Below are 26,348 nucleotides of genomic sequence, written 5' to 3'. Positions count from 1 at the left end.
TGTCCTGTTTTAGATCTATCATAATGGGGACAGAGTAGTTTTATATTTGCCTGTGTTTGTATGTTAAAATATATTGACTAAATTGAGTTGACTTCTAGTACTAGCAATTATGTGTAACTATGCAGTTTTAGGAACTAAGCTTTTTTTGTCTTTTGACTCAAGGAGCAGACACACTGGCAGGTGGACAAAGACCAATCCCCATTTTTAAGTGCAAAATATATGGTAATAGATCAAGATGGGTAGCTTTGTTAGTCTGTCTGCAGTAATAGAAAAGAGCAAGAGTCCAGTAGCACTTTAAAGACAAAAAAATTGTGGCAGGGTATGAGCTTTCATTAGTCACTGCTCACTTCTTCAGATATAACCAAGATGTGAGTTCAACTGTTCTATATTCTGGGGAGTAGAGGGATTTCAGATGCTGAATGACATTAGCAGGCAAATTACAATAGCAGGTGAATGACAATAGGAGGCATGATTAGATTAGTTGTGATATGCAGGCAGGTAGTAAGCATGTTGAAATTAGCATGAGACAGGAAACCTTAATCTTTATTTAGTCCAGGAGGATATATGGTGGTTAAACCACCCAGAGAGCTGGCTTCTTTGACTATCAGCTACTGTTGCCAGGGTTGTATTACTATAATTTATCTGTCTATCTGTCTGTCTGTCTACACACACACAAATACTACATGTACCTGAATATGTATTTCTCTTTATATATTTATACCCATTATTGCCTTAGAGCAACAACCATGAACCAAATTGTGAAGTGCTTTAGATTATTCTATGAACTTAAATTAGATTTCACCTCTAACCTTTTTTTTTCTTCCTCTTCTTTTACTTGATTAAAAGAAATGCTACTTAAGACAGTCTTTACACTGCTTCAAGAAATCCCCTTTTTGGTGCTTCCCCTCTATCGTGACTACCTTTTGAAGAAGGACATGCACGACAGTAGGAGAAAGACAAGCCTTTTGACTTGGAAGGCTTTTTAGATACGCACGTTAACAAACTCTTTTTCAGGGCTTCTGGGAGAATATTTTTACTGAAGGATATGATCAAACTCATGAAGACGTAGGGCTAGTTCTCACTGCAATAGAAATTCATATCAAGGATGTGTTCATTGGGTAGGTGAAGGCTTATATAACGTAATATTCCACCGCACGTAACAAATTCTGTGCATGCAGAAAACCAGATGTCTTCCATATGGCCTTGGGATTGTTTTCCTTAAGATCTAGTATTCCACAAGATGTGGTTTTGTTTGTTTGTTTGTTTTTGAGGGGAAATGGTACATAGAGGAGCTTGCCTTTGGCCTCCCTTCTCTCTGAAATAGTACAGGACAGGCATAAGTCTACCTTAGAACTTTAGTGTGTGTGTGGGGGGGGGGGTCATAATCAGGCCTAAACAGCCAGTTCTAAAGATGGGTTTCAGGAATAGCCTGGCAATCAGCAAGAGATGAGGGAGGTAAATACTTACCATGGGGGGCATTATCATCATCCCTGTGCAATGAGGGCTGTATGGAAACCATAGAGTTTGGGGGAGGAATATTAGTGCATCATCCTGGCATGTTGCCATAACCTTTTTCTTTTTTTCTTAGCAGAAGGAGGTGGCTTTTATGTGATTTTAAATCTTTAAATTTATAGTCTTAGACCTAAAATGTTTAATTCACTTGGATATGTTTAACTTATTTGCATATTTAATGTTGCATTTTAGAATTGATCTGCCCTGAGCTTACCAGGGAAGAGCAGGATACAAATGCAAACATTAAATAAACAAACAAACAAAACTTCCAGATCAAGCTGGAAGTGGCATCATCTCATGAGGATGACATTGCTGCCTCTCCCACCCACAGTTTGCTCAGCCTGCTACTGCCCGTTGACTAGCTGAGCATCTGCAGGCACCAGACAACAAATTGCTGGGAGGTTATCTGCTATAAGTGAGCATCTGGAAAACACTTGTCCATTTGTTACAGTGCTGGACTATGCCTGAGGAGAAATAATCACATTTCTGAGTCCTGTTGTCAACCTCCAGGCTGGAGAACTGCCGGTATTACAACTCCTCTCTAGTTAATGGAGTTCATCTGGAGAAAATGGCCTCTTTGGAAGGTGGGTTCTATGGTATTATATCCCACTGAAAGGCGGTATTATACCCCACTGGATCATCGTAACTGAAGGTAAGGGTCGTTAGGCTTGGTAGTGGGTGGGGGGAGAGTGTCTTTAAAATGGGGAAAGGAACTTCTGAAATGTGTTCTGTCAGAATTACAAACACCTGACAGAAATGTGTTCTGTCAGAATTACATAAGAAAAATAAGCACCCACAAGCACATGTGAGCTGCTCTTATGTCATGTGACTAATACAGAAGAAACGTTGCATTAGGATGATTGCTCTACCCACCTAACTTAACCCAGCTTTTAACACAAATTAATGGAAGTCTTTTGTTGTGGAAACTGTGTATGAAAATATTGACAGCTTATCAGTTTAGGTCTGCTGTTGTAATATATATTAACTTTGAAGCCTTATCAAGGATGTTAATGGTTTTCTACAATATGGTTTCTAAAAATAGTCTAACATTTCAAAGATCAAAGATGAAAAAGGCACCTATTTCTGTGACACAATTTACAAGATAATCCATTATTAACCATACTCTTTTGTACAGAAGGAAGATATAACTGATGTACTAAATGAGCTAATAATGTATTGTCATCATTGTTGCTGTTGAAATATGTTTCCCCCCCAAAAAAAAATCTGTCTCTTAAATGATTTCAAAACAAGCAATGTGTCTCCAGGGTTTAGTTAGATCCTAAGGCACAAGACACAGAGGTGGACATTTCTCCACAGCCTGCTTTCTTCAGAAGCTTACTAAGGCCCTTGAAAAGTCATTGGTTAAAGAACAAAATGTCATATGGAAAAAACGAAAAGAGTTGAAACCTTACCTTTCCTTTATGTGAGCATAGAAAGCATGGAGAAGCAGTTTTTCATTATTTGACCTAATTCCCCTTCTTATTGTAGCCAACTGTGCCTCCACCATATACATGGTAAATCTGCATGTTGCATGTGTTCACTCAACATGTGACCGTGTGTATCCGAAGGATGCACACTCTTGTCACATGCTGTTGGTGGTCTCTTGGTGTACATAACTCAAATACCTGAATATATATACACTGTGGGGCTTCAGTCTCAGTTATTACCAAGCAACATTATAACCAAACAACAGAACATGAATTTTTAATTTATTTATTGTAATAAGCTAAAAGGGAGCGTTTCACATTGAGTTTAAACTGTCAAGGCTGTATGCAAAAGAACCCCAGAAACAGAAAGGGTGAATTGGCCATCATCCTAACCTAATTCAGTGAAATCCTTTTGGTTGTTATTGTTATGTGCGAAGTCGTGTCCGACCCATCGCAACCCCATGGACAATGATCCTCCAGGCCTTCCTGTCCTCTACCATTCCCCGGAGTCCATTAAAGTTTGCACCTACTACTTCAGTGACTCCATCCATCCACCTCATTCTCTGTCGTCCCCTTCTTCTTTTGCCCTCGATCACTCCCAGCATTAGGCTCTTCTCCAGGGAGTCCTTCCTTCTCATGAAGGCCAAAGTATTTGAGTTTCATCTTCAGGATCTGGCCTTCTAAAGAGCAGTCAGGGCTGATCTCCTCTAGGACAGACCGGTTTGTTCGCCTTGCAGTCCAAGGGATTCGCAAGAGTCTTCTCCAGCACCAGAGTTCAAAAGCCTCAATTCTTTGACGCTCGGCCTTCCTTATGGTCCAACTTTTGCAGCTATACATTGCAACTGGGAACACCATAGCCTTGACTAAACGCACTTTTGTTGGCAGGGTGATGTCTCTGCTTTTTAGGATGCTGTCTAGATTCGCCATAGCTTTCCTCCCCAGGAGCAAGCGTCTTTTAATTTCTTTGCTGCAGTCCCCATCTGCAGTGATCTTGGAGCCCAGGAAAATCCTTTTGGTACTCCTGCATATTTTGTTGTGGTTTCTTTAAAGAACAAAGATTGTTTTATTAAAACAAAATCAGAGTCCAGTAGCTCCTTTAAGACCAACAAAGATTTATTCAAGGTGTGAGCTTTTGAATAAATCTTTGTTGGTTTTAAAGGTGCCACTGGACTCTGATTTTGTTTTGTTGTGCTGCTTCAGGCCAACACGGCTACCCACTTGATTGTTTTATTAGTAAGTTGCCTCAGACTCCTTCTATCTGTCTGCACCTCCTTTAGGTGATCAGCCAGGGGGTTATGCAGACAAGCAGATAATCTCCTTTGTCTGCTAGCAGAAAACTACTGTCATATTCTTCATTGCCCCTCTTTCTCTCTCTCATCCAGAAAACAAGACCATAAGCTGAATGGCAGGTCCAAGGTGGTTCTGTATTGGGGACCGACTGGGAGATCTGGCATTGCTTGTGCCTGGAGCAGGTATTCAGACCCCCTTGATTAGCCTCATTAACAGCATTCTTCAAATGCCTCTTACAAGATTTGTTTTTTTAAGTCTTTATTTACTCAGCCAAGCTCAGTTCTGAAGGCACATAGTTGGTGTTTAAAAGGATTACGTCAGAAACCAAATGGGCAGCATTTGGGGCCTTTCAAACAGAGGGAGGGAGGCATGAACTCTTACTTCTGAGGAGGTGCTGAGGCACTCAATGTGACCTGCTTCTGAAAATCATGCAGAGGAGCGAGTTACACATAAATTTAACACATATGGAATTATATGCGATATGCACGGCAATCCTGCTAACAGGGAGAATTGCTTCAGACAAGGAAGAAACTCATAGGGGATATCTGCATAGCCTTGGGACCTACAGCAGGTCAAAGCAGGTTTGGCAGCTCCTTGCAGGTAAAGCTGATTTTCACAGGTAAAGGTCAGCTTAATGTGAGATATTTATCTTGCTGGTGTATTGCCTTCAAGTCTATCTCCCCCCCCCCCTTCTGCCACTGTGGTTTATTGGAATCTCCCTGCTTTCCTTAGAAGTCTGGGTTGCAAAAACATCAAACTTCAGAGAGCTCTCTGGGCTGTAAATACTTTGCTAGTAGAGTGGCACCTTCTAGGCTAGTGGAGAGGAACCTTCCACACAAAATCTCCTATTTTGTTTTAGTCTTGAGAAATGAGGTAGATTCTTTACTTTGTTATAACCATGCAACAAGACAAATTCGAATGGTAACCACAATGGCAATAACATAACAAGACATCAAAAAGTTTGAAATGTTCCCAAATGAAATTCAGCACATTATACACAGAGAGAGATAGAGAACGTGAAGTATGAATAAACAGCAGAACAAAAGAAAGAGCTGATCAATCCTCTAAGATAGTGGTAAGATCACATTCCAGCAGCTACTTGAACACTAAAGACAGAATCCTAAAATCTATTCAGTATGATAGAGGCAAATCAATGACATAAGTAAAGATAAAGCATTAAAAAAGACATCTTAGTCAGCCTTTGTATGCTTGAATTTTCAAATCAATGTAAAACTGGTATCTTTACTTAGAAAACCATTGTTAGTTTCTGGTGGAATGAAATTCCAATAAACAATTTGGTATCTTCTTTGGAAGCAACTGGTGTAATAATGCTGCCGGTTCAGGAGATGATAAGCAAAGAATGCTGATAGGCTGATACTGTATTGCACATAAAACTAGCAGGAAAACAAACACAAAGTTCATAGGTACACACATGGACCATAAGCAGCTCTGAGCCCAGAGTTATCAGCCTCCATAAAACTGAGATTGTCCAATATCATTGGAGACTAAAGTAGTCAGCCTACAGGTGCGGCCTGGAGATTTCCCTAAATTACAACCCATCTTAAATCTAGAGAGATCATTTCCCTTTGAGAAAATGGCTGCTTTGGAGGGTGGGCTCTGTCATTATTCTCATTAGGAGGCCTAGCCCTTCCACAAGAGCATTGTGCTTCACCAGGTTGGTTTGGTTGGTACTCACACTGCTGTAATTTAGATGCAAGGTGAAGAGTTATTCTACTGGGATTTGATTTGGCTTTATTTACCCGCAGGGGGAATGTTGCTTTTAATAATTTGTGTTAAATTGGTGTTTATTATTCATCTTTATTTTCATGATGAAAAATTTAAGATGCTTTGAGCAGTATTAGGAGAAAATTGGGATAAATTAAGTCAATTTAACAGACCTGGAGAAAGCTGCATTTCAGTTTCTTTTTTGTAAAATATGAACACAGTCCTTTGAAAGACAGAAACCAAAGGGAATGCATTACAAATCAAATTGTATGGGTATCAAAAATATAGACGTGTTAGGATAAGATTGCAAGGAGAAAAAGAATGCAACATTTTTGAAACTGTCATCCTTACAGTAATCTACTAAGACTTATGTCTGATACTCTGTTCTAATCCTCCTGCTTAAATGAATAGAAAACAAAACAAAATCCCCGAAAGAGAAAGTGGCACTTTATGACAAAAGCAAAAAAGAGTCTTGCGACAACTCAAAGAATAACCGATTTATTGTTGTATAATACAGAACAGAGCCGTCAGCCCACCCCCACCCCCGCCGTCAGCCCACCCCCACCCCCACCCCTTTCACAAACACACACATACAGTGAAAATTATAAATAGTGGGATAAAAAGCCATGGAAGATGGGACACAGTTCAAACCATTTTAAGATACTATTTCAAGAACCAGCATTTAAAAATAACAAGAGACCCTGTCCAGAGTCCCTGCACTATGTGATATGAGATACCACAGCCAAAAGCTCCTTCAAAAGATCCTGGGGCATTCCTCTCAGATGATATGCTTCTGCCCCAAAGCAACTCCTATGGTTCCTTGTGCACTCAGGCCCTCATTACCATAGCAAACTATGTTGTACATCAAAGCTGAATGACAAGATCCCTTTTTTAAAAAGGTTACTAGATGGAAAGATATATTCAATGAGACTGTCAAAGAAGATCAAGGGGAGCCAGGTCATTGAAAGAGCAGTAACTTGGGGCAAAGTGGCTTATCCATGTGTCATTCTTGAGCCTTCAAATGCAAGAGACCTCCCCACCTTCTTACATTTCATGTGCAGATAATTTAAAGTCAGCTGCAAAACAAAACAGATAAGGTGATCTCTTTGTTGCCAACACAACTCCACCTGGGAAATTCCCAAGTGAGTCTAGTTTACAATGAGGTTCCTTTATTATTTATTAGATGTGTTTATCTCTCGCTCCCTCCAGAGACTTAAAGATAGCGTACATGGTCCTTTTTTATGTAAATCCTTTTTTCCTGAGTGAGGACCTACATTAACTTACTACAACATACTCCCCTTCTCCATTTTATTCTCTGAACAACCTTCTGAGGTAGGGCAGCAGAGCACCAAGCTGCTTAAAATAATAATAATAAAAATTTTATTTAGAGGAATGTTATAAGCCTCCAGGAGCTAGCTGGCTAGGAGAGGAGGCTTAGAAATTAAATATTATTATTATTATTATTATTAGATTATTAGATTTAAATAAATGAAACAAATAAATAAATGAACTTTGTATAGCAGGAGTTAACTATCTAACTGTTCTGTTCCTTCAGTCTGTTCTAGAGCAGGGGTAGTCAACCTGTGGTCCTCCAGATGTCCATGGACTACAATTCCCATGAGCTCCTGCCAGCATTTGCATGCGTTCTGGAAGGGGGGCTGTGGGAGACCCAGAAATGCCCCCCTGCTGGCCCTCTGGTGCCCAGGAAAAGCCTCTGCCCTGGAAATGTTTACTCATCAGTAAGTGATGACCCTCATCCATGAATGACCCGCCCTGGTAGTTTAGCCCCAATCAGGAGTCAGCCCTCAGCCAGGAAGGTCTTAATAAGAGATCAGCTCTCCACCTCCAACTTCCTGCTGGTGTCAGATGTTTGCTGATTGGAAGAGAAGCTGGTCTCAGAGAATGCCTGGCTGCCAGTAAGTTGATGTGACTTCTTTCAGGTCATTGCTGGGACAGCCTCTGCATGCTTTCTGGAGGTGGGGGGCTGTGGAAACCCCCAAAACAGCCCCACTGCTGGCCCTCTGGGACCGAGGCTGCCCAGAAAAAAACTCTGCCCTGACAAAGTAAGTCATATAAGGTTTGCAATTTTCAAACAGAGAAGGGAGGAATGCTTTGGGGGTATCCATCACAGGAAATTGTAGTAGGGAAAATAATGTTGATGTGGGTGGGACTGGGAAGATGTAGACTTTCCCTTTCCATATGGAGACCACCTTGGTCTTGCTGCAATATTTCCAAGACAGTCACAACAAAGCAAATTTGAGACCAATATTATGGAAGATGGGGAAACTATAATTCAGGCAATGAAGCATCATGAGGCCACAGAGACATGTGGAGGGGGGAGACACTGTTTCCCAGTAGCACCTTCCCAGTAGAACAGTTGGTTTTTATACCCTGCCTTTCAATGCCCACAGGAGTCTTAGTGGCTTATAATAGCCTTCCCTTCCTGTCCCCACAACAGACACCCAGTGAAGTAGGTGAGGGTGAGAGAGCTCTGAGAGACAGTGCTCAGTGAGAACAGTTTCTAACGGGACTACGACTAATCCAAGGACACCCAGCATGTGAAGGAACAGGGAGTAAAATCCAGCTTGCCACATTAGAAGTTGTTGCTCTTAACCACCACACCAAGCTATTCAAATTGACATTGCCTTAAAGAGATGTAGCTAGAAAACAGGCAGACGAAGCTGTTGCAGGAGGATTGTGTGTCTGTTTTTTTTTTTTTTACTTGCTCATTGACTGTTATGACATTCTTTTCCTTTAAATTTGGACCTTCTGGCTTCTCAGAGCAATCCAAGGAGGGAGACACTCAGGTATTTCCTACATGGAGAGGTGATTATGTGGTTAAGGGCTGTCTTGTTATAGGCCCATTATGCACGGAGTGGAAAGTCCACATTTGGGGTGGAATGGTGGCGACTAAAATCACCAATTATGCACACCGCGGGCGGCAACCGGGCGCAGAGTCAATGTATGCCGCCGAAAAAACCATGTTAGCGAGATGTGGAAGAAAGTGGAGCTTCCTGGGACCAGGGCGCAACCAGAAGTGGCTCCGGAGTATCCGCGTGCATAATTGGATACTCTGGGTTTTGCCACCGTTGCGTTCCGTCCCGTGCGTAATCGGTTTGCTTCACTTCTTCCTCCTCCTTGTTCTCCATGCCACCGTTTCAGCGGCCGTGCATAATAGGCCATAGTGGTTAGGAGTGCTGATTTCTAAACTAGTGAGCCAGGTTTGATTCCCCACTCCGACTCCACATGCAACCAGCTGGGTGACCTTGAGCTTGCCACAGAACTGATAAAGCTGTTCTCACTGGGCTCTCTCAGCCTCACCTCCCTCATAGTGTGTCTGTTGTGGGGAGAGGAACAGGAAGGCGATTCTAAGCCATGTTGAGACTCCTTCTGTTAGAGAAAAGCAGCATATAAGAACCAAATCTTTGTTTGTTGTTCGTTGTCATTCATCTAAGGTTTGTGATTTGAGAAAGGAGGAATGCTTTTGTCTTCTGTGTGTTCTCTCTCTCTCTATGCATGTGTGTGTGTGTGTGTGCAGAGTGGAGTGCTACACAGCCCACCCCCCTCCCCGGTCCCTGTCCCAAGCAGCTCTTTTCTCCAGGGGAACTAATCTCTGCTGTCTGGAGAAGAGGTTTCATTCTGGGGGATCTCCAGGTCCCACCTGGAGGCTGGCATCCCTGAACAGTGGCAGGGATGCTAGCTTCCAGGTCCATTTCTGGGGTTTCTCAAAGCCTTAAGGATATTTCAAGGGTTTCTCAGTGGTAAAAAAGTTGAGAACAGCTGACATTGAGGCAGTAATTGAGAAACCCTCTGTAAGCTCATTGCCAACCAATGTTTTCATATTTCTAGTTCCAGCTTAGGTTAGACTGACTGCCTGTGACTGGCCCAAGCTTCCTTGACAGAGTTTTCCAGATCCTAGTTCAATGCTCTAATCCAGCCTTTTTTCTGTTGAGAAACCACTGAAACATTCTTCAGCCTTCAGGAACCCCCAGAAGTGGTGCAAACACGCAGAATATGGTTAGGAAGCATAGCTGTGTAGACACCCACCCAGGGTCCCTCCCCTTCCCACCCCTTTCAGGATCATCATTGACCATCTTGGAGGGGGCAGGTAATCACTGCCTCACTGGCAGTCTTCAAGCAAAGGTTGGATACACACTTTTCTTGGATGCTTTAGGATGCTTTGGGCTGATCCTGCGTTGAGCAGGGGGTTGGACTAGATGGCCTGTATGGCCCCTTCCAACTCTATGATTCTATGATCATGACCATCTTTAAACTGCCCGTGGAGCCACGGGCGCCACAGACTAAATAATTCGCTAAGGCCTGCCGAGGCGGGATGTGTCCGTGATGACGAAGGGTCCGGATTGGACCCTTCCTCACAACAGACAAACGGAGGGACGCAAAGCGCCTGCCGATTGGTCCCTCCGATTCCCAGCTCCAGGAACTTCCTCCCGGCCTGACGCGGCGAGAGGCGCCTCTTGCCGCGTCAGGCCACCGACCCAGGGACCCGGGGGTTCCCTGCCTGGCGGGCTGGCGCAGCGAGAGGCGCAAAGCGCCTCTCGCAGCGTCAGCCCGCCGCCAACGATAGAAGCTCACCGCCGCGGACCAGCCCGCCGCCGACCAGCCCACCGCCACCGCGGACCAGCCCGCCGACGTCTGAGGTTAGGACCTAGCGCCCGCTGCATTCCCCTGCAGCGGGCTTGATTACTAGTATATGTCATATCACCCAATACATTTTTAACAAATTTGAAAAATATGTAAAAAATGAATTAACTCCCACCCATTTGGGAAACCCTTCCAGGGCTGTGAAGAAACCCCAGGGATTCAGTTAAACTCTGGTTGACAAAGCCTGTTCACTGCACTATGCTGGCTGCCACAACAACCCTGTGAGGTAAATCAGGTTGCAACAGAGTAACTGTCTCAATGGTCCATTATGCATGTTTTGGATAATGCACATTCAGTATGATTTTGCAGCTGGATTGCCCTGTGCGAAACAAGAACACCTGCTCCTAAAGTGCATTGAAATTGTGCTATCCAATGTTTGCTTAATGGGCCAAGGTCACTGCAAGAGCTTCTGTAATGGACTAAGAATCTGAACCAGAATGCTTTGCTGGTATTCATATATAGCAGTCCTATAGCTGTCTGTCCATGAGGTTGGAAGTTCAATCCCAGCAGCTGGCTCAAGGTTGACTCAGCCTTCCAGCCTTCCGAGGTCGGTAAAATGAGCACCCAGCTTTCTGCTGGGGGGTAAAATGGTAATGATGGGGGAAGGCACTGGCAAGGCCACCCTGTATTGAGTCTGCCAAGAAAACGCTAGAGGGCGTCACCCCAAGGGTCAGACATGACTCGGTGCTTGCACAGGGGATACCTTTACCTTTACTTTTACCTTTATACAGCTGGAATCCTGCATTAGAGCAGTGGGTTTGAAATAAAGGTATCACATTTAATAGAAATAATGTGCAAAATAAGTTAAATGCAGTGTGTGACTTAATTCGGACATTAGTTGTGACTTGTGATGGATTCAGCAGCATGGGGTAATACAGGTCTTATTGTGCCCAGCAACAAAACAAGCAAAGGCATACTAACTTATTTAGCTGTTTTCCAAGATGACTTTACAAAGTAATCTTGCATAACAGCAAATAAATTTGTTTTATTTTCTGTTTTTATAATATCATCTGCATCACAATTCTGAGGATTTTTTCCCCTAAAGAGCAAGAAACCAGATAAATCTTGATCCTCAGTTATGCACACCTTTTTAAAGACAGAAAACTCGGTGCTATAATGTCTTACCTTGCGCTTTTGGCAACACTTTGCATCCACTTTTTAAAAAAATCTGGCTAAAATGCTCATGTAGGTCAGAGAATTCCACTTTCTAGTCTGGTGTATGAATAATCTTAGACCCAAACACCTGATAAATAACTGGTTACCAGATGCCCAATTCTTGCAAAATATCCACGCCCCAACCCCTGGCAATAGCATTCTTCTGGGAGTCTGCTAAGGTGGTGGTGAGAGGGAAGGCACCAATTTTATATACGTGGCATATTTAAATATCACTGGCAATTTGATTTTTAAAAATGGTATCTGATGTTTCATCCTCTGATATTTAAATAGCTCTGGGCCATGATCCAGCATAATAGCTTACTGATTACAAGTAGATTTTTGGCTTATAAATAATGGTCACAATCCCAGATATTCATGATGACCCAGATCATAAGGGCTGGCCACTGGAGCCAAGAGCAGGGGCATGTCTGTTACATCATTCTGAAGCTCTTTGACCTCTGTGGGAGATTTAGTGCTGGCCTCGATGGACTGCTTGTTGTCTAATCCAGCACAGAAATTCATACATCTTATATTCAGCTAAGACTCTACTGAAAGATAGACATGATTTTAGCCAGTTCCCCTTCTCACAGTTGCCCCCCATGCTTTTTATCCACTCACACTTTCCAAGGTTTTCAGGGTGCTGCCAGGGGAAGGGTAAATACTCCCTTCTAGTGGAATCTATTCTCTTCTAGTGGGATCCATCCTTATGTTCTTAAATTATTATAAAAGTTATTACTTTTCCAAGAGATTTTCTGAGACCCATTTTCACTGGAATAAAATTTGTCCTCCTGCTTACAGTGACTCCAAATAGGCTGTTAGGAGGATGACCTGGGATACGAAGAGAGCAATCTTAAGCAGCTCTGTTCAGAAATATGTTTCATCTTGTTCAGTGGGGCTTTCTCTCCGGAAAGTGTTCTTAGGACTGCAGCCAAAAGTCTTTGCTTTTCAAATCTGCGTTGGAAATCATTTCACCACAGCTGCTTATAATAAGACCACATTCTTGAATAAATTGCAAAAGCATAAACAAAACCATAAGCATTTATTTGTTTTATTTTGTACGTTTTATTGCATTATTTATGACTCTGTAGTGTTATATTTTTTCAAAATCACTTGAAAATGTGTCTGAGAGGGTATATGACTAAATCAGAAAACACAATAATATAGTCTACAGAATAAAATCAAGCCAATTAAAAGGATACAGTAACACTATCAAAGAGTGAGAGAAGAAAGAAACAGATTCAGGAAGAAGTTCCACAGATGGGATGCCACAGATGAAAATGCCCTTCATCTCTTGTCCATCCACCTCCTTTCTGAAGAAGAGGGTGCACAGGGCATTTCTGCTGAGGATGTTAATAATCTGGCAGTTTGAGGCAGAAGATTTCCAGACTCAGAAATACCGGGGGGGGGGGGGGGAGAGAAGAGGAGAAAAAAGGCACTCTGAATTCTGTCCATAAAAGAAATGGAAGTCAGTCAAGTTTCTCCTGTACTGTTGAGCGACATCCCCAATAATTGATGCCAATCAGTAGTCTTGCTGCTACATTTTTCAAAGGCAGCATGAGTTAAAGATGTTACATACCATGGGCAAGATTGGAATCTTTATCTTGCGCCTAATAGTTATTCAAATTGTCATGATTCAGGGAGAGCCTCCTTCAAAGTAACTCAAAAGAAGCATTAACCATCTGGTTGCCCTTCCATTCTCTAATAAGCAGTAAGCCAGGACAGGGATGGTCATCATGGGATGGGCCAAGCAAACTTTCTACTTTCTTGTGATTAGGGTTGCAACTGGTGGGGGATTGGGGGGAATTTAAGACATCAGGAGGGAACCCCAGCCACTACTGCAGCAACATGTCTATGTCACTTCCAACATGCCCTGGAGGTGATGTCATCATCAGTGATTTTGGAATAAGTTTCTGGTATTTGGGCAAAAACTTTGTGGAATATGTGGCTTCTATCACTATGTGATGACATCAGTTCTGAGTCATATCGGAAGTAATATAGACACACTGCCACAGCATCAACTGGGCATCACACTTTTTATGGCTGCTCCCCCCTGACAGCCAGCTGATTGGCAGCAGGGTGGTGGGACCTTGAGGTGGAGGATTCCTGTCTCTGCCAGGGGGACTAGCAACCCTACTTGTGATTCTAAAGCCATTACCATATATAAATGATCATATGTATAACCACAGTGGCAATAGGTTTATGTAATTCTAATAATACTTGGCATTTCTGTAGCACTCTAGAGTGTTCCATGCACCTCATGGAGAATCTCAATAACTTTTATAGCAACCTCCTGAGGTATGTAAGTATTCTTATCACCATATTGCAAGTAAGGGCATGAGCTTAGAGAATCCAGGCAAGCAACCTTCTGAATTCAAAGCAGATTCAAATGGACAATTCTTAGGTCCAAGCTCTATGCTCCACTACCATTAATGCTAAAAATGCACACCAAGACTGATTATTAGCTGTATTGCTGATCATAATAATTCACAGCCATATAAAGGCATGTTACTATTCCTTTGAAATGAAAGGGGTTCTATAGGGACAGTGATGTGTGAATTGTTCCATCTGTCTCTAAATAGCACCAACATGATTTAAGGTTGAAGTGAAAACTAGGACATTTCCAGAAATCAGACATATTCAGGGAGGTGATTTCAAAGCCAGTATATTCTGTTGTAATGCCTGCAAAGTCTATGGAGATAGATAATATTGTTATTTATATTATAAGGGGATTTTCATCACAACTCAAAAGTGCAAGTTGGTGAATTCCACAGAATTTTTCTATGTATTACTAATTCTGTAGCACATGGTTGCCTGCAGAATTCAGGACCACGATCTGGGAGAACAAAGAGTGAATCCCCATTCTGTCATGGAAGAACCAGTATAATACTAATGGTGTAATCCTACTTTGGATTGGATTGTTAATTGTTATGTAGCTTGTAATGTAATATAATGTAATATAATGAATTTTAGTATAATTGTAGTAAAAAGAGCCTCTTGTGGTGCAGAGTGGTAAGGCAGCAGACATGCAGTCTGAAAGCTCTGCCCATGAGGCTGGGAGTTCAATCCCAGCAGCCGGCTCAAGGTTGACTCAGCCTACCATCCTTCCGAGGTTGGTAAAATGAGTATCCAGCTTGCTGGAGGGTAAACGGTAATGACTGGGGAAGGCACTGGCAAGGCCACCCTGTATTGAGTCTGCCATGAAAACGCTGGAGGGCATCACCCCAAGGGTCAGACATGACTCGGTGCTTACACAGGGGATACCTTTACCTTTACCTTTAGTATAATTTGGAATGGTAGATTGGTATGTATGTCTCTGGTCTAGGGACACGGGAGATAGCCAGTCACCCCACTTCCAAATTCCAGTGTTGTTCGTTTCCATCATCATCATTCCAATTCCAGTTAGGACATATAAAAGATTTGAGGATTTCAACACCCCTTGCATTTCATGCAGTACTATGAAACTCTGCTAAGGATTGAATTGTCAGGCAGCTGATGCCTCAGATGGAAACACCTGACATGGACAGCTAAGGATTTAATTTTTTCCCAGCCCTACCCAACGTTTGTTCCTGGCACTTAGCTGCCTGATATATTTCAAACACTGCTGCCAGGCCATCTTAATATTCCATATTTCCCCTCAATCTGCCCATATGTATACCAAGCTGTGTTGTCACTATAGCTGCCAGCAGCCCTGGAGACAAATGTCCTGTCCATTTAATAGGTGCTTAATATGTGGAAATGGACAGCAGAAGCCTTTCATTGATAAATAACTTCCCATTAATCCTTTAGTAAGGGGTATGTCTCTTTCCTCCCTGCAGGCACTTGGCAACCATAGTCTTTTTGATCAAACAGAAACTATGGACGAAGGTGTAGTGGTTAAGAGTTGAGATGAACCTATTTGGACTCAGCAGCATCTGGAGTCACTGTATGGTGATCAATGCCTTGAGCAATTAAGTGTTCAGCCACTGATCATGAAGAAGAGATACATATCCCTCTGGCAAGCCCTGGCAAGCAGCTGTTTCTGTTTAGTCTGCCAAGACTTTTTGTTTCCCCCAGAAGGAATCTGGGAAACAGTATCAGGGGTTGCAGACAATATTGTGCTGTGCTGGAGATCCATAACACTGCTTTGCTAATCTTTCACATGTATCAAACATACAAATGGCTAGACTCAGTTCCTTTTCTAGAAAAGGGAAAGCTGGGGGATCAAGATATAGCTCCCTCATATGATAACCCCATCTCCTACTGAAGTTACTTATTGGTGAAGGGAGTGACTCTGCAGCTTCTCAAATGTAATCTAATCTCTTCCTATTTAATATATATCAGAGCTGAAACCTTGACTTGAAAGGTCCACCCTGGCCCAAATGAATTCAATCTACGTGGCTATTTATACCTTCCTTTTCTCCCCACTGAAGACCCAAAGCATACAGGATCATTCTCCCTTCTCCATTTTATCCTCATAACTGCAACCCTGTGAGGAAAGTTAGGCTGAAAGCATGTGACTTGCCCACAGTCACCCAGCAACCCTGCTTCATAGGGTAGCCTTTTTCAACATTGCAACCACAGAGGTCCTGCTAAAATATTTTCAGGCTTTTCGGTACCAGGAAGTGATGTCAGCTGGCCATGCTTCCCTGCTATGCCCCCTGGAAGTCAGAGGAGCCTCAGCTGGCCAAGGATTAAATGGCCATAGGTCCTCCCCTTGTAATTCCATCCAGGGCCATCATTGGCCACTTTGCAGGGGGGGGGGGTCAACCTGCCCAAATAAGGGTAGAGATTTATTTATTTTTTAATTCCTCTCCGCTTGGAGTGGGGAAAAGACAGGCGCAAGGTGGAAGGGCTCTCTCCAGCCACCATTTTTAAAAACCCCATGCCACTGTACCATTAAGGAGCCTTTGTGGTACCATTTGGTACCATAGTACCATGTTTGGGAAATCCTGTTATAGAGCATGGATTCAAACCTGGACCTCTCAGATTCTGGATCTGTAGTCTAAGGTGACCAGATTGTCCCACTTTTGTATGGACATCTGGGGGTACCTGGCAAATTGTACTTACGTTGAAATTTTAAAAATGTATATTACAATACTATTTTTGCGTTCTATGCGTTCTATGAAACTTTTTGTTTCTCCATATAGACCAAATTTTTAATCAAGAACCCCCCTGTTTTACAATGGTGTCCCGCTTTACCAACGTTAAAATCTGGTCACCTTACCCTAGACGCAAGTAATATAGCTACTAAATATCTCTGAGTGCCTGAAGTATAAGTTCCTTGTAGGGTTGGGTACTTTGGTGCCCGAAGCAGCCAATCTCTCCCGGCACAGCCAGTGCCACACTGTGTGGGGGGAGGGGAGGCGCTGGCATCAGTGCGCTGGTGAAAGCTAAGCTGAAAGATAATGACTGGCTGAAGGTCACCCAATGAGTTCCATGGCAAGCAATTATTTGAACCAGTGAATCAGAAACAATGAAGTTTATTGTACAGCCATAGGCCTTTACAAAGTACAAAAACACAATATCTACATATATAATAAAGAGTGACCAGTACTTCTCACAATGTGCTGGACTCTGATTGGCCCTGGGGAAGAGGGCCCTCACCCCCAGAACCAGTCAGAGGGCTGGCATGCCATTAGGTCACACCTACCTCCTTGCAGCTGCTGTGCCCTCAGAAGGCTGTCTGCCTTCTCTACCCACCCCATCAATGCTCCCAGGAGGTGGGGGTGCCCACCAACCTCTTTTGCCCACTGCCTTGGAACTACAAGGGCTGAGGGGCCCACCTGCCTCCTACTCCTACTCCACAGCTCTCAATGCCACAGGCCGCTGTCACGTCTCCCATGCTGCTGCTTCCTGCCTCTTTGCCATGCCTGTGGGTTGTGGCCCCACCAAAACTTCTCCCCTGGGCTGCTGTCCCATGCTGAAGAGGGGGCACATCCTTCCTATGTCTCTCTTACCTTTCCCTCTGCCATCAGAAACCCAGAAATGGCCAGGACCCCACGCTTTTCCACCCACTGCCTTCTTGGCTTCTCACCACCCAACGGGAAGCCCAGTGCATGCCCTGCCCCCCCCCCCAGCCACCTGATCTGTCATCCTGGGCTTGCCTGGTCTTTGGTGAGCCAACCACACTCTCTCTTGTAACCCCTGCCACCCCCAGATCTCCTCCCTTATCCAGAAGGTGATGCACACTTCATGCTGGTGGGGGAGGGCCCCTCCTCTCCATTTCCTAGCTCCCCTTGCCTCCTCTGGCCTCTCCCCACCCCCATGCTCCCACGAGGATGGCTGGTGGCGGGCCCTCCCCCTCCTCTCTCTTCCCTGCCCAATTTAAAAGCAGGCTTAACAGCTAGTAAACAATAAGAGCAGTCACTAGATAGTAACACATACATGCTAATCCATAGAACAGAATGTCACAGATAATCAAAAGCAGCCATTGCCCCTCACTTTAGACCTTATCTGTCTGGCAGCCAGAATTAACAGTGTGATTCTGTGAGAAATGTATGGCTTATTATCAAACAATAAAAGAATCGCTTCAGAATCTGGAATGCCATGGACCATCAGAGGTAATCTAAGAAATTTGGTTCTAGGTTCTACCTAGAAGTTACAGTTCAATATCTAATGTGGCAGATCTTCTATTTCCCCTTTGCCACAGCTACATAGGCATTGTTCACATGGTTGACCCTGAAGCATACCCATGCACACAGTAGTAAGCACTGCATGGAATCTCAGCATGGAAATTTGAATCAATATCTCCCCAGCCCAGCACTCTAACTGCCATGTCACACAGACTCTTGGATGCATTGCAATGTCATGTCACATTCTGTGTTTATCATAAAAGAGAAGGAAGAAAACAGGAAGAGACAGAGGATTGGATCTAGACTAAACTGACAATTTCTTCCTTCTGTAGACCATGTCCATGACATTCCAAAGGTTCCCTGGTTCCCAGGGATAGCATTTTGTTGAGATTATTGCAGTGTGTTGGAGGAAAAGGAGCAGGAATGTTCCATTCTGCCACTGGTAAATTTAGCCTGGATCTAGCCCAGAGAATGGCAACAGCTCTGTGTTTTTCCTGACATGTAGTTTAGCATTACTCTTTGTTGCCCCATAATGAAAGACACAGCCATATGCCACCAACAGTTCTGCAAAAGATGGAGACCTGAGCTCACCACCCAAGAAGTGCATTTATGGAGTAACAGAAGGAACATCCAGTCTAAATTATGACAACAAAGAGACAACAAGGGGGTGAAAGAAAGCAAATAAACAAATACATTCACACACTTCATTAGTTCTTTTTATTAGCAGAGCAATATTTGCTGTTTGTTTCCTTCCTGTGTAGTCGGGCAGCATATGTCCTTCCTTTCCACCCTCTAAATGGCTCCAAGGGCGACAATCTTTCCCATCACTTTACTTACAGCTGGTAGCACCCTGGCAAGTCTCCATCAACAGAAGTTGGCCTGCAGAAACCATATGTATGTCTGAGGAAGCATGTCTGCCCATGAGAGCTCATGCACTGAATACACCTTTGTTGATCTTAAAGGTGCCATTGGGCTCAAATTTTGTTGCAGAAACCAAAGGTCCTGAAGAGCTCCTGGAGATATTCCAAAAGAGCCATTCCTGCCACTTACTTTTCTCTTTGCCCGTAGGCCTTTTTAAAGTTTTCTGTTCAAGCGCACCTTTCCTTTTTATTTAATTTTAATTTGTTTAACAACTTAATAATCCCTTCAGGGAATGTTAGTGCTGTAATAAAAGTATGTATAAAGTCCATAAATATGTAACCAAGCAGGAGTTCCTAACAAGTTCCTCCTCACTATTTAATGATCAGGAAATATCCCACAATTCTTCCAGCGTTAAAGAAAAGGCAAATTAGAAGCTTCAGAAGTCTGTTGGTTTCCCTCTTGAAACACTGATATAACTGAATCTCGTGAAATGGAATTCAGTTCCGTAGAGGCTTAGGAAATGTCTATTTGGAGGGCTTACTATGCATAAATCTATGAAGTAAAAATGTGTCCAATCATCAGGGCTTAAATATATGTTACGCACAAACATGTATTTAAACCACGGCAGCTGCACTCCTAGGGAGAAAACAGCTTTTTCCAGGCATGGCTGGTTTTGGGATTGCTACTGAACAATTTATCCACTGCTGGCTTTGCAACCCATGGCTGACAACTAATAGGATTTGGGGAGATGAGTGGCAACATGGGGTGTACCTCATCCTTCTAGGAATGGTGGGAACCCACTGTCAATATCTAGTGATGTCACTGCACGCATGCGGCTCATAATTTTTAAAAATTCTACTGATGATCAGAGTGGTGGAGGACACCTGGAAAGCCTTGCTGCTCTTCCCTCAAGTTTTGAGATCCATTATCATGGACTAGCCAGCTCCTCTGAGGACCTGGTAATCAGCAGACCTGATTCAGAGCCATAACAGGTGACAGATATGCTGCAGGAGGAGGCAGTCTGCGATATCCTGAAAGGGATAACTTGCTGCCTCGAGCCTCCAATGCTGTAGAAAAACCCTGATTTGCCAGGACGTCTGTTCCCAGGTTGCAAGGCTTCCCTTAAAGAGCCAGTTTGGTGTAGTGGTTAGGAGTGCGGACTTCTAATCTGGCATGCCGGGTTCGATTCTGCGCTCCCCCACATGCAACCAGCTGGGTGACCTTGGGCTCGCCACAGCACTGATAAAACTGTTCTGACCGGGCAGTGATATCAGGGCTCTCTCAGCCTCACGCACCTCACAGGGTGTCTGTTGTGGGGAGAGGAATGAGAAGGCGACTGTAAGCCACTTTGAGCCTCCTTCGGGTAGGGAAAAGCGGCATATAAGAACCAACTCTTCTTCTTCTTCTAAAGGGGAAGCCCAAAATTCTCTCAGCAGAAGCTCCAGAAGCCCTAACTTCTCTTGGCAGAGATTTTCTTTTTGGATTTACTTCCCCCTCCTCTGCAGTCTCCAGTCTCCTCCCTCCCCCCTTCAAGAAAAGAAAGAAGCTCCTGCTGCACTTGGCTCCCCCCCTTCTGAGTTTCCCTTATCACTTTTCTGTTTCAATGGGGAAGGGGGGAATAGAGGAAGACTAGAGTTGAAATCAATCTGAATTCAGCAGGATCCACAACGGAATAAACAAAGTAAGTGCAGAATCAGCCCTTGTATTCTGGAGTGACTCTCTTGTCTTTCCGTTTGCTTTAGAACTGAGGTTTTGGGTTTCCCTTCAGACTTGAAGCTGTGAGTGTGGTCTAACTAGTATCTGGATGTTGGAATGATATTTTGACAACCTTTGTGTGACTGCAATGAGGAGGCCCATTTCTTTTTTCTTTAGCAAACTCCAATGAGGAACTAAAGCAAGATAGTTTATTATGGTGTAGACAGATGAGGAGGAACATAAATTCCCTGCTTACCGTTTGTGGGATCCTATGGAATTATTTGTGGCATAAGCCTCTTTCAGCTGCAGCCATATACAGGAAGGGAATCAAAGCTGTTCTTTTTATCTTCAAAGGAACACATAGAGATGACTATATATTTTTCTTTCCAGGTAAATTTTTGTTGATGTGGATATGTACTTTATCATGTATGCAGATTTTATAGATGATAAAAAGGGAATAGATTACATGTGTATATAAACCTCTTAAAGAAGCTACCTCACTGCCAAAATGAACTTCATCTGTTTTCCAGACCTATTGTAATCTACTCAAACCAGGGGTAGTCAAACTGCGGCCCTCCAGATGTCCATGGACTACAATTCCCATGAGCCCCTGCCAGCAAACCTTATACTGAACTGGACCCTTGGCACATCAAAGTTGGCATGGTCTACTGAGACTGGCAGTGGTTCTCCAAGGTCTCAGACAGAGGTCTTTCACATACCCGACTGCAATATCTTTTGACTGGAGATATTGGGAATTGAAACTGGGATCTTCTGCATGGCAAGCAGATGTTCTAAAGCAGAGCCACACCCCCTCCAGGTTGATCTACATATTGATCTTCTGGGCACATTCATGGAAAAGTTAGATACACCTGGGACTGAAATGTCTAACTCTGTTCTTAAGTGCCATTGCTTTCAAGGGAACTTAATTGCAACCAGCTTTTCTCACTTCTGATTACAGAGTTCCCACAATATGACTGTGTATCTTATAAAAATATTATGAGCAATTTTGGCAATTTGCTTTCCCCAGTTCTCACACTGTCTACATATTTTCCATTGAACAGTCTATAGGTTTTTGTAGCATGTGTAGTGCATGTCTATAAAGAAGACATTCTGTTCTCAGGACAGAATAACAAACTCAGCATGGCTTAGATTCAGCTGGATAGCCATGTTGATCTGAAGTAGCACAAAAACTGAGTCCAATAGCACCTTTAAGACCAATGAAGATTTATTCAAGGCATGAGTTGTCGTGTGCAGGCACACTTTCTCAGACAAAATGGAACAAGGATCATGAGAGTACAGATATATAGAAAAAGTAAATTAGTGAACTTTGTCATAGTATCCAAATTATGCCATATTATTAAGTCATATGATTCTTTGCTAAAACAGTCCTTTTGAGTTCAGTTGTAGTCACAAAAACATTGGAGAAATGAAATTGTCCATATTAGTAATAGCAGACACTTTCCCAGTTGTGAAAAGAGACTAGTTGCTTGCCCCATGTGTCTCCACCCAAGCTTGGAAGAATCCCTGCAAATGACAAGCTGTGCTGGCAAGTTATCTTCTCCTAAGACCAGAGTTAGATTCTAAATTACATTACATATTACTAAGATCACATTACAGTCACATTGTCCCAAATAAAATTAAATAAAGAAGAGGGGAGTGTAATAAATGTAGATATAAGAGTTGAATGAGATTAGCATGCATAGCAAGATAAAAAACCCTATGTCCTTGTTGAGTTCTGGGTGAGCCATTGTTTTGAGTGTTGTAATAACTTGCATTTCTGCAGTCTCCCTTTCTAATCTGTTCTTGAAGTTCCTTTGCAATAAAACAGCTACTTTGAGGTCCCTTATTGAATGTCCTGGAAGGTCCTGGAGGATTTACAGTCCTGTGATTTTTGATGTCAGACTTATGCCCACGCATTCTTTGGCAGAGGGTTTGACCTGTATGCCCTGTGTAGAGAACAGAGGTGCACTCTTGGCATTTAATGGCAAATACAGTGTTAGAAGATGAGCAAGTGATAAGCCTTTGATGGTGTAGGTAATGTTGTTAGGTCCAGTAATTCTGCTGTTGGAATGTATGTGACAGCAAAGTTGGCATCATATCATATGGCATAATATGGCATAATTTGGATACTATGACACAGTTTACTAATTGCCACTAATTTACATTTTCTATATATATGTCCCCTTCAAAGATCACTGCCTTGTCATAGTGAAGGGGCTTGCGTAGCTCAGTGAAGCTATGAGCTATGCTGTGCAGGGCCACTCAAGATGGACAGGTCATAGCAGAGAGCTCTGATTAAAGGTGATCCACTGGAAAAAGAAACCGGCAAGCTACTCCAGTATCTTTGCCATGAAAACTCTATGGACAGTACCAAAAGGCAAAACAATATGATGCCGGAAGATGAGAAATATCAACAACTTCAGATATGCAGGTGATACTACTCTAATGGCAGAAAGTAAAGAGGAACTAAAGAGCTTCTTGGTGCGGGTGAAGGGGGAGAATGCAAAAGCTGGCTTGAAACTCAACATCAAGAAAACGAAGATCATGGCATACAGCCCTCTCAATTCCTGGCAAATAGATGGGGAAGAAATGGAGGTAGTGACAGATTTTATTTTCCTGGGTTCCAAGATCACTGCAGATGGGGACTGCAGCAAAGAAATTAAAAGACACTTGCTCCTGGGGAGGAAAGCTAAGGCAAATCTGGACAACATCCTAAAAAGCAGAGACATCACCCTGTCAACAAAAGTCCGTCTAGTCAAGGCTATGGTCTTCCCAGTTGCAATGTATGGCTGTGAAAGTTGGACCACAAGGAAGGTCGAGCGTCAAAGAATTGAGGCTTTTGAAGTCTGGTGCTGGAGAAGACTCTTGTGAGTCCCTTGGACTGCAAGGCAAACAAACCAGTCTGTCCTAGAGGAGATCAGCCCTGACTGCTCCTTAGAAGGCCAGATCCTGAAGATGAAACTCAAATACTTTGGCCACCTCATGAGAAGGAAGGACTCCCTGGAGAAGAGCCTAATGCTGGGAGCGATTGAGGGCAAAAGAAGAAGGGGATGACAGAGAATGAGGTGGCTGGATGGCGTCGCTGAAGCAGTTGGTGCAAACTTAAATGGACTCTGGGGAATGGTAGAGGACAGGAAGGCCTGGAGGATCATTGTCCATCGGGTCGTGATGGGTCGGATATGACTTCGCAACTAACAACAACAATAAATATATATGTACTCTCATGATCCTTGTTCCAATTTATTTGAGGAAGTGTGTGTGTACATGAAAGCTCAAGCCTTGAATAAATCTTTGTTGGTCTTAAAGGTGCTATTGCACTCAGTTTTTGTTCAGCAGGGCTTGTCACTTGTGGGTTTACCTCCATGCTTGGGTGGAGATGAATGGTGCTAACAAGTTGCCTTTTCATTACTTCTTTTCAACTCATAGCCTCAAAGTAACTTTCACTTCCATGCGATTTCAAACAATGTCAACAGCTCTACTGAGTGGAGGATACTATAAAATACCAAAATATCAATGCTTCGGTATCTGTGGAGCCTTAGTTCTGGAGGATCTCCCATATTACATTCTAACTAGCCCATTGTATACAGATCCTAGAGCCAAATTTCTTGCTGGCCTACTAGATGGGTTCAATGATAAATCTGACCAGGAAAAACTTATTATCAGATATTCATTTGTCTTTACCAGAATGTCATGTACCCTTGCGGCAAAGAAACTAGGGGCCAATGTGGTCCTGTAGAGAGCAAATAGAATAATTTTAGGATAGTTAGATGTATGTAATCTAGAAATGTTCTTATGGTGATTAGTAATTATCTGTGATTGCACATTATCTTATTTACTATTCTATTACTGATTTGAAATGTTTAAAATCCTTTTAAATCTTCTTTTTATATTGCAATGGCCTATGGCTACATGCAATAAAACCTGTCTTGACTTGACTACTTCTTTTCACAACTGGGAAAGTTTCTGCCATTAATCACTAACTTTACATTTTTATTGTCCCAATGTTTCTGTGAATGACAATTGAACACAAATGACTGCTTTTCTATCAAACAATTATCACACTGCATATTTGGACCTATGAAGCTGTTTACTAATTTGCTACTCATTTACTTTATTCTTATATCTATTCTCTTATGATTCCTGTTCCATTATCTTAGGAAGTATGCATATACATGAAAGCTCACACCTTGAATAAATCTTTGTTGGTCTTAAATTTTCTTGTGCTGCTTCAGACCAACATGGCTACCCACTTGAGTCTATAAAGAAAAGTTTAATGTCACTAAAATCATGGGGATTTATTGTTGTTTATTTCTATGGTAAACTCCTCCATTTCCTTGACAAATATTTCTCCATGGCTTGCCTTTTTTCTGTACAACTTTTTCTCTTGTTTGTAAAGAAAAAAGCTTATCTTAAATTTATATTCAAAAGTCATTTTCAAAATAGAGGAGGGGGAAATCAATATTTCCTATGATAGGCATTATGTGAGAGAATTATAACATTATAAGCAGAAGATGCAAAGAGATTGTATCGTGAATTTTCTCACACATGATTCTGTTTTCTCTGTTCTTTTCAAGCATCCCTATAGAAGCTTCCTTTATTTATTTCATGTGCAGCCAAGAATATATGATATGGTTCAATCTTCCTGCTTTAGAAACCATGTGTATTCTCACCTGGTCAATAATGACGAAATAACTGTGGCCTTGTTTTGTGTCATATTTTGCCATTCGTTTCTCTGCTTTGAAAGTCCATGATTGAAAACACCCACTCTGAAACTTGTTCACTTATCCTCTTTCAGGGACCCAGTGGGTAATCAGAAGGGACTTCAGATCAGGGAAGCATAAGGTTGTTTCACACTTTTAAAAAAGCATCAACAAACAGATGCATGAAGGACTCAAGTCTGGCAGGCAAATGACCAAGTTGTATATTGCCACATAAACAATAACAACAAAAAAGCAGATACTTACCCTAGGCATATACTTGCTGCTCGTCCTGTACTTCATAAAGCCATCCTCTGTTGGTTCTATGCACAGAAATTCTTTTAGGAAACTTGTGAGTAGACTCTGGTGATTTTTTAAAAAGCTTAATTCATTTACAAGGATATGAAGATTGAATCGTTTCTTATATTGTTCCAAGGACTTACATGCTATGACTGAATCAGTCTTGTGGTATTTCTTGGATATATATATATATTTAGACATATAATATTTTGTCCAACGTATGCCATTCCAGGAGATTTGGGATGATCCTTTAGCTCAAGTGTCTGGCATCAGCATGGATGGTAGAGAATGCCTGCCATTGTTTTGACAGGGCTTCCCCCCCCCACACACACACACGCTACTATCTGAGGATAACAGCATTCTTTACAATTGGCAGAGAAATGACAATGAATAAGGAGAAAGCTGGTAGAGGCACAGTTTTTGGGGTTTTTTCTTACCTCAGACAGCAAAAGGGGGAAACCTGACTTTCTATC

The 26,348-nt window shown here is 42.6% G+C and overlaps 1 long non-coding RNA gene across 2 annotated transcripts in view; it reads left to right on the top strand.

The window, feature by feature from the left end:
• Positions 1-26,348, top strand: part of LOC143835499 (uncharacterized) — a 441,550-nt gene that overhangs the window by 403,841 nt on the left and 11,361 nt on the right. Inside the window, exons 6-7 of one of the 2 annotated variants that reach the window (XR_013230176.1) lie at positions 1,964-2,164; positions 4,322-4,435. The exons of the other annotated variant lie outside the window; for it this stretch is intronic. This is a non-coding gene — a long non-coding RNA (uncharacterized LOC143835499). Of the gene's footprint in view, positions 1-1,963; positions 2,165-4,321; positions 4,436-26,348 lie in introns of those variants that run through there. 2 annotated transcript variants of the gene reach the window in all.

Source organism: Paroedura picta, chromosome 4, assembly GCF_049243985.1.
Source record: "Paroedura picta isolate Pp20150507F chromosome 4, Ppicta_v3.0, whole genome shotgun sequence".
Classification (NCBI taxonomy): Eukaryota; Metazoa; Chordata; class Lepidosauria; order Squamata; family Gekkonidae; genus Paroedura; species Paroedura picta.
The sequence above is the reverse complement of the archived record's forward strand: the minus strand, read 5'-3'. Positions and strand labels throughout refer to the sequence as shown.